This window comes from Corvus kubaryi, unplaced genomic scaffold (assembly GCF_017639235.1).
Source record: "Corvus kubaryi isolate FWS band 111438036 unplaced genomic scaffold, C.kubaryi_AGA036_p1.0 37398, whole genome shotgun sequence".
NCBI classification, from domain to species: Eukaryota; Metazoa; Chordata; class Aves; order Passeriformes; family Corvidae; genus Corvus; species Corvus kubaryi.
The window spans coordinates 56,819,092-56,828,182 of NW_024581137.1; the positions used below are offsets into that span (position 1 = coordinate 56,819,092).

General features: G+C 51.2%; 1 protein-coding gene across 5 annotated transcripts in view; it reads right to left on the reverse strand.

The window, feature by feature from the left end:
* Positions 1–9,091, reverse strand: part of GJC2 (gap junction protein gamma 2) — a 39,665-nt gene that overhangs the window by 10,437 nt on the left and 20,137 nt on the right. The window contains exon 1 of one of the 5 annotated variants that reach the window (XM_042044077.1): positions 8,201–8,287. The exons of the other annotated variants lie outside the window; for them this stretch is intronic. The gene's annotated coding sequence lies outside the window, so the exon portion shown is untranslated. Of the gene's footprint in view, positions 1–8,200; positions 8,288–9,091 lie in introns of those variants that run through there. 5 annotated transcript variants of the gene reach the window in all.

Consider the following 9,091-nt stretch of genomic DNA (forward strand, 5'->3'; position numbering starts at 1 on the left):
AATCAGGGATCTGGTTCAGGGTGTCTGCTGAGGTGGAAATGGAGAGTCCAGGCAGGAAGTCCACCCAAGGGCCAGCGAGGAGGAGAGAGAAGGAAGCAACAGCAGCAGCCAGGTCATGGAAAGGATCAGATCTCTGAGGGCAGAAAGCACGGGAAGATTTGCACTGGGATTAAGGGGGGTGTTGGAAACCATATGGTTTATCTGGAACCTTCGTCCCTGGTGCTGACAAAGCAGGATATTCACCTCTGGTTTCCCAAAGAGCCCAAATGGACGTGGAAGGGCAATTCTTCCTCACTGGAGCTTGTGTGGATGCTCTTGCAAGGAGCAGCATCTGCACCGCCCTTTATTGCAGCAACATTCCTCAAGGCTTTCTGTTATAAACTAATTACTCACTTATCATTACTGATAAGTGAATTCCCTGTTTGGGATTAGTCACCTGAGATAGGCAGGAAAAGCCCTATCAGCTCAGTGAGGTGTAGGGGTGAACACACACCTTTGTGGGAATATGCCACACCAGGAAAACCAGATTTGGGGAGGCATTTGGGGGGAATAAACCTCTAAAAAAGTTAAATTATCACAACCCTGGCTTCATGTTTCAGCTTCAGTACACGGCACACTGACAAGCTGCTCTCCCAAAGGACACAGGGATGTTCCAGAGGAGAGCAGCAGGGCTGGAGATCTCCAAACCCACTCCAGCCTCCCTGGAAATCTCCCACTGAGAGGGTGAGAACTTGCAGCGGGCTGAGGCCACATTATCCCTGCATGTTCCTGGGGCTGGGTTTGGCCTCCAGCACACTGGGGCAGTGATCTCCTTCCCCTCAAGGTCCTTCAGCTCTGGAGACAGCCGTGGGTCACCTCATGGTCACTCCAGAGGGGCCACTGAATGTTCTCTGGGTGCATTCCCCACAAGCAGGGACCCTCCAGCACATGTCACAGCTGCTCCTTCTGAGAGCCACACCCCGTAACATCCACCAGAGCTGAGGGACGGCCACCAAGAGCTCATTGCCACCCAAGACCTGTGGTGAAAGTCCCACCCGCTGCTGCCGGTGCGGGATGGAGCTGCAGGGAGGTGTTATTGGTTATTTAAAAATAACCAGCTCAGAACGACTCCCAGGCTCTGCAGGACTGCTCAGAGATAAAAGGCAGCTCAGCGTGGTCCCAGTCCCGTGGGTCAGGCAGATTTTCCAGGCTCTTTGCTTTCTAGCCATGAGGGTTGTTTATACACACGGCACTCGCGTCTGGGTGAAGATTTTTGGGGCATCTGCGCTTCAGGCAGGCCAGGCAACATCTGCTCCTGCTCCAGCCTCGTGCCCAGCAGCTCCAGCCATCACACTGGCAGGGACTGAGGGCTTCCCATCACCAAATCATCACCCAGGGAAGGAGGCAGGAGGCAGAGCCATAAATGAGTGTACAGAGAAAACCCCACCCCTGCAGCATCCCGTGTCCTCAGTTCAGTGCCTGGCAATGAGAAATGGGAATAAAAGAGAGGAGACAGAGGGGAAGGGATGTGATGGAGCTTTGTATAATTCTGGCTGCTGCTGGGAGTCACCTCTCCAAGCCACCTCTTCCCCAGGCACCGTCTGTGTTTCAGAGCAGTGATCTATACGCATTTATTTAAATGTCCTATTGAAAGAAGTAAGTGCTGTCGCCAATGGCAATGAGACCTGGTGTAACATCTCCCTGCTACGTCAGGGGCGAGGAGTGACCATAATTACCCACTCCGAGCACAAACCTACAAAGCTCTGTGCTGGATTGTGCTGACAGTTCCTTTTCTTCTCTAATTTTTCTCTCTTGGATGTTAATTTGGTCAGTTTTTAAACTAAATGCAGTGAAGATATGCATCTTTGTGCGAATGAACAAAGTTTTTAAACTTGTTTTTAAAACAAGGCCCGCTGTGTTGAGACGAATGTCACAAAATTAAAATAAATTTAAAGTGCCAACTTTTTACCTTATTGATTATTGTTGGAATCGGGCTTTTGAGATGATGGAATTTCTCAAAAATGTCTGAACACCACAAGTGAGAGCAAAACGTGAAGCAGCAGTTTTAGTTCTTATCTTTTTCCTCTTGGATTAACTTCACTAAACTTTTTTCCCTGACTTTTGGATGTGGGATGCAGGACTCATCCTCACCTTTGGTGGCTGTGGGTGCCGTCCACTCTGAAAGGGATTTGTGATGGAAAGCGTGGCAAAGGCACTGTTAAAAACAAATATTGGGATTTGGAAAATATTCTTTCCCCTTTTGCATAGACTAAAAATCCACAGAACTGTGATATTCCTCTTATTAGCCAGTAGTTTGGTGGCAGTTATGGAGAAAAAGGGATCTGGGGGTTTCCAGCTTGGTCAGTGAGTGACAGAGTCACAAAGGAGGCACGCCGAGGTTTTATCCCCTTTGAGATGGGCTTCAGGGATGGACAACCACCTTCCTCAATGTGTCCTCCTTTCCTCCACCCCCTCCTCTGCTTTCAGAGCTGCTGTCCCACAAGCACACAGGTGTGGGGGGATCCATGGGTTTGGAAGAGGATTTGGGCTCATTTTCAACCAGTTTGGTTCAAGCCAGCACTGCGAATTTGACATTTCTACTGGCACACGCCTGGCTGATAGGACCAGGTAAAGGGAGCACTGTGGAGAACCCCAGAATGGTTGGGGTTGGAGGGGACCAACCCAAAGATCCTCCAGTTCCACCTCCTGCCGTGGCTGGGGACACCTTCCACTGGACCAGGTTCCTTGGACCAGAGGTCCAAGCGTGTGTTCCACTGGGACATCTCCATTTGCATTTCCTGGTGGGAAAGAGGCCACCAGCTCCCATGGGAGCCCCTTCTTCATGCCTGGAGTCTCCAGAGCCTCCAGCAACCCCAGACCCCAAGTTGCATCCCCAAGGACCCAAGTTGTGTCACTGCCTCAGTGACGTGGCTGGGCCACATCTCTTGTGTGCTTTGGGATGGGCCAGCACCTCCCGGCAAGGATGGAAGCAACACACTGGGATAGAACTTGGGCTAATGGGTGGAGGGGCCACGCCTGGGGACAGAAACAGCCCATTTCCTCATGAAACAGGAACCAAACCAACAATTTCATGGGTGACGGGGTCGGGGACAAGTGTGGATATCACAGGGAGCCGTTCAGGATCTGGGAAGCAGAGACAGGAAGGAGCAGCTGGGAATGGCCCCGGTGCTGCTCAACAGCCACGCCAGCCCAGGGCCTCCAGGCTCCCTTTCAGTCCCACCACACTCCCTGACTTAACACCAAAACCATCCCAGTTGTGCAAACTTCTTCCCTCCTTCACGCAGAGCTTTGGGTGCTCTCCAAGATTTGGGGCTAATCAGGGCTCGCATCCTAAGAGCTCAGCCAGAACCTTAACTCTCGTAAAAAAACCAATTTATAAGCAGCAGGAAAAGCTGTGCCAGGGTCATTTGCAAAAATCTGCTTCATCACAAAGCTCTGTGTGGACTTTTCAGGGCAGTGGTGACGACAATCCCAATGCAAATGTGTCATCTGAAGGACAGAAGGACAAGATTTCTACTTATTCATCATCAGGTTGATTTTTATCCTGCATCTGGCTCTGCTTGTTGGATGATCCCAAAAAGGTTTTGATCTGGGAAAGAATTATGTGCTTGGTCTCTGGCTCCTCACAAGGATGAAACAGAGAAAATCTGGTCTTACACGTTTTTGCAAAGCCCGTGGGGATTTTGGCTGAATAATGTAAGACTGTTTGAAAATGAGGTGAGGGATGTTTTCCTTCATGCACTTGGAAAATGTAAATTCTGGCTCTGAGCTGCCATGACATTTGGACCACAGTTATGCCTCAGTTAGCACAGAAGATAGGTCAGAAAATGGAATTTCTGTGAAGTTTGCATTGGTTTGTGCCTGGAGCAAAAAGCCAGTGCTGTTAGCAGGATAAATAACATTTCTGCTGAAAATCAGGGAAAAGTTTCCTTCAGATATGATGATGACTGCAGAAAGGTAAAATCACTTCACTTTGAAAATGACTGAAAAACTAATCTGATATGGTTAAATAACAATAAGATTTAAATTCCAAAGTAGAAAAGCCCAGAGGAAATGTTTAAACTTGGGCTGGAGAGCAGAAGCGATTTATTCCAGCCCTTCCCAGCTGAAAATTTCGCTGCAATGGACACATTCTCGAGATAAATGTCAGTGTTGAGGAAGAAAAAACCACATTAATTTTTCTGAGGGGAACCTTTCTGCTGAATTGTCCAAGGTGGTGAGATGACACAGGAGAGAGGTGGCAAGAAAGGACTCAGGTGCAGCCCCGGGACGTGGCTCAGCAAAGCCCTTTATAGCATTTTCCTCGGCATCTATTCCTGCTCCAAAGAAAACATCTGCCTCGATAGCCAGAGGCCAAATCGAGCCATTATTCCCTCCTCTATTTGCTTCCCTTTCCTGAAGTAGCTGGAGCAGCAATGGGAATGAGAAGCCATCTCCAACCCCACCCGTCGGGGTCATCCCTGGAGTTAGAGCTGCCCATGTTTCTCCTGAAATCCCATCGTGGCTCCCTGAGCTCTCATAACAGGAAGCAATAAACTTTCCAGTCGGTGTTGCCAGCCCTGTGAAGCCAAGCCAGGCTTGACTTGCTCCAGACCTTCCTGAATTTGTACAAAAGAGTGAAAAAAACCCTTGAAACAATTCAATTAAAACCAGAGGAAATCCATCCCCTGGTGAAACGTGCAAAAGTTCACGGCTCATCTCCTCCTCCCGCTGTTGTCCATGTGGACATTCCTCCATCCACAGTTCACCCCACAGCGGTGCCTTAATGCAGGTGGGGGCAGAGGAAAAGGGTCAGGGTGTATGGGAAAGGTTAGGGAATGCTGGAAAAAAAAGGCAAACGGACACATTTTTGGCTGCTCCAGAAAGGTGTGGGTTTGGTGGTTTTTTCCCCTAACACCTGTGGATGGGCAGAGATGGAGCATTGGGAGGGAGCTTGGAAGAACCCCAGGAAAAGGGGTCAGGAGAGGTTGGAAGCTCAGCCATGGCTTCTGAGCTCCATTCAAGGGCTGCTGGGTGAGGTCCCTGACTGGTGCCAAGTGGATGAAAGGAACTTTTTCCCTGATTTTTTGGTTGCACGAAAACCACATTCCCGGTGTCAGTGTGGGAAGAGGGAGGGGGATGGGAGCAGCAACACCACAGACACATCCTGAGGGTAAAGACAGCAACCCCCAAAGTGGAGGTGGAGCAGTTCTGTCCTTGGGATCCACACAGGCAAAGCACAAGAAAGGCACGGAGCTGTTGGAGCAAGTCCAGAGGAAGCCACAGAGCTGCTCCCAGGGCTGGAGCCCCTCTGCTCTGGAGCCAGGCTGGGAGAGCTGGGAATGTTCCGCTGGAGAGGAGAAGCTCCAGGGAGAGCTCCGAGCCCCTTGCAGAGCCTAAAGGGGCTCCAGGAGAGCTGCAGAGGGACTGGGGACAAGGCATGGAGGGACAGGACACAGGGAATGGCTTCCCACTGCCAGAGGGCAGGGATGGATGGGATCTTGGGAAGGAATTCCTGGCTGGCACAGGTTGCCCAGAGAAGCTGTGGCTGCCCCTGGATCCCTGGAAGTGTCCAAGGCCAGGTTGGACATTGGAGATTGGAGCAGCCTGGGATGGTGGAAGGTGTCCCTGCCCATGGCAGGGGGTGGCACTGGGTGGGCTTTAAGGTCCCTTCCAACCCAAACCATTCATGATTCCACGGTTCTTTGAAAGCAGGACACGCTCAACACCTCCTCCAGCTTTCCTCACCAATCTCCTCTTACAGTACTCGTAGGTTTGGAGGGGTTTTTGTGTGTGGAAAATGCTTTGCAATGTCACAGTCAGGCTGCTGACCCTGAGAGTTTGACTCTACTTTTTTTTTTTCCCCAGCAGTTCCAGTGGAAAAAATGATGGTGTAATTTCTGTCATCACACACCTCATCTGTGTCAGACACAGGGACAGCCACTGCAACAGATGGGCCTGTTCACACCCAGCCAGGACAGCCATGAGAAATGGCCCAAAGGTATTTCATGTTTTTATCTTCTCTCAGGTAACAAGCGACAGGACAAGAATAAATGGCCTCAAGTGAAGGTTTAGATTGGATATTAGGGAAAAATTCTTCATGGAAAGAGTTGTAAAACACTGGAACAGACTGCCCAGGGCAGTGGTGGAGTCACCATCACTGGAAGCGTTCAAAAACTGTGTGGATGTGGCACCTGGGGACACGGCTTAGGGGTGGTTATGATGGTGCTGGGTTGACTGGAGATGATCTCAAAGAATTCTATGATTCTAATTTTTTACAACCCCAAAAATACCTGTAATTTGCCAACCAAAGTTGATATTAAAGAAATCTCTCCACCCTAACAAGGCCAGGAGCTTGCAGTAAGCAAGTGCCCCATAAATTGCTCCAGGAACAGGACCCACAGGACCCAGCCCAGGTACCTTCATCAGGTCCATGCTCTGCCTGGTTCTCAGGATGTTCCCTCATGCTGCCCTGGCCACTGGAACCACTGGGGCCTGCCCTGTCCTGCACCTGCAGAGCTCATGTGTTGCTCTTTAAACAACCTTAACAACTCTAGCGTGGCTGAAGACCACGGGTGAGTCATTAGGAAGAGCTGCTGTGCTTGGGAGCAGCCTCAAGGTCCTGCTCCGGTGTGGCATCTTCTCAGGGTGCTGAGTCACACTCTGCTCTGCCAGGAATGCAATCACAGAATCCCAGAATGGACTGGGTTGGAAGAGACCTTAAAGCCCATCTCATTCCAATCCCCTGCCTTGCACAGGGACACCTTCCACTGTTCCAGGCTGCTCCAAGCTCCAATGTCCAGCCTGGCCTTGGACACTTCCAGGGATCCAGGGGCAGCCACAGCTGCTCTGGGCACCCTGTGCCAGGGCCTGCCCACCCTCATAGGGAAGAGTTTATTCCTAATATCTTATCTAAAGCTACTCTCTATCAATTCAAATTCTTGTCCTGTCCCTCCATCCCTTGTCCAAAATCCCCCTCCAGCTCTCTTGGAGCTCCTTTAGTCACAAGAAAGGGCTCCGAGGTCACCCTGAAGCCTCCTCTTCTCCAGGCTGAACAATCCCAGTTCTCTCAGCCTTTCTCCATAGGGGAGGTGCTCCATCCCTCTGGTCACCCTGGTGACCCTCCTCTGGTCTCCCAAACCCATCATGCAGCACAAGGGTTCTGCTTGCAGGAGCTGAGGTGAAGCTCAGGCAGCAGAACTTGTGAGATAAGACAAAATTTCATCTGAACCATAATATCTGGAATACCAACCTTTCTGCAGATTCCACCACTCGTTGCTGGGCTATCTATTTTATCAATTTCCCAATCTTTTGGCTTTGGAGAAGCCTCTGACTTGCCAGGTCAGACAGAGCCATAACAGTGAGGCTGGCTCCATGATCCAAGTGTTGTGCAAACGGGAACAAGGGTTGGGAACAGCTGTCAAACCCTTCTCTGCACCATATAAACCCATCCCTGTGCCCTCCCCAAATAAATCTGCTGCAGACTTGCCACCCTAAATCACCAAAATGTCCTCCTGAGCTCAGCCCTGGACGCCTGGACACCAGATTTTCTTTATGGTAAAGAAATCAAACATCAACTTTAAAAGGGTATTGAAGACAACAAGAAGTTACCCAGAGAGGTTGTGCCCTCCCCGTCCCTGGAGCTGTTCCAGACCAAGCTGGAGGGGGTTTAGAGCAACCTGATCTAGTGGAAGGTGTCCCTGCCCATGGCAGGGGGGTGGAATGAGATGATCTTTAAGGTCCCTTCCAAACCAAACCATTCTGGGATTCTATGAAGACAAGAAGGAAAATGCCAAAGCAAAAGTCCCAGACACTTAGATGTGACTTTGTGGCCCATTTCCCCATTACTAATTAGACCTAAACAGAGTTAAAAGGGAAGACAGAGACTCGAGCGTGAAAAATAAGGCAGCAAATGGCTGGGACGTGCTCTTGCCAACTGTTCTTAGATAACAGACAAAATAGAAAATAAGGAGAAAAAGGAAACATTATTTCCATGAGTGCTTTCCTACCCTTCTGGCTGGGTTCCCAGCATGACCAGGGCAGGTTCCTCCTCTGCTCACCGAGATACTTCATTACACCGATATCACCAGCAAATATTTAAATCACCCCGTAGATAATTACGCACAGATTTAATTACACGGCCAGGTTTACATGCAGAGGAGAGGGGGATGAGAGAGAAACAGCCAGAGGAGAGCCCAGGGCTGGGCGAGCAGCACGGTACCTTCCCGGAGCTCCGGGATGGAGCATGGGCGAGGGCTGATGGTCCTGATGCGAGGAGGGTCTGAGCCGAAGGCGAGCACGGGGTGGAAAAGGGACGGGAACCTTCCTGGACGTGTTTACATAGGAGCCCCCACCCGCTGACGCCACAGAGGTCACGGCTCCTGCCTCACATCTGGACAGCGCCAGGTCCCCCGTGCCAAGAAGGGACACACCACGTGTCTGTCCATCCCCAGGACTCGCCGGACTGGAGGGGTTTTGGATCAGTGTCCCTCTGTCCCCTCAGGAGTGGGATAGTGGAGGAGGTGCCCCCGGGCTGGCATCCAGGTGGGAATGGAGCCAGTGCCAGCTGGCCCTGGGCCATGCTTCTGCTCGAAGCAAAGGCTGACTCTGAGATCTGCAGTGCTGGAGTCGTTTGGGCATCCAGCGGGGCTCCAGCAGCACCTTCTCCACCCCCTCCACCACACTGGGCATGAGCCCCCACCAGCCTGTCTGCCAGGCTGGCCAAACCCTACCCCACAGCACCAAACCCTGCACTGGCAGCCCTATACTAGCATGCCCAAACCTACACCAGCAGCACCAAACCTACCTCAGCACCACAAAAACATAAACCACACCACCAAACCTACACTGGCACCACTAAACCTTTATCAGCACCACCAAACCCCACACCAGCACCCCCAAACCCCACACCAGCACCCCCAAACCCCACACCAGCATCACCAAACCTACCCTACACCACCAAACCTACACTGGCAGCACCAACTCTACACCAGCACCATCAAACCCCACACCAGCACCCAAACCTACGCTACACCACCAAACCTGCACCAGCATCCCCAAACCCCACACCAGCACCACCAAACCTACACCAGCACCACCAAACCTACCCTAC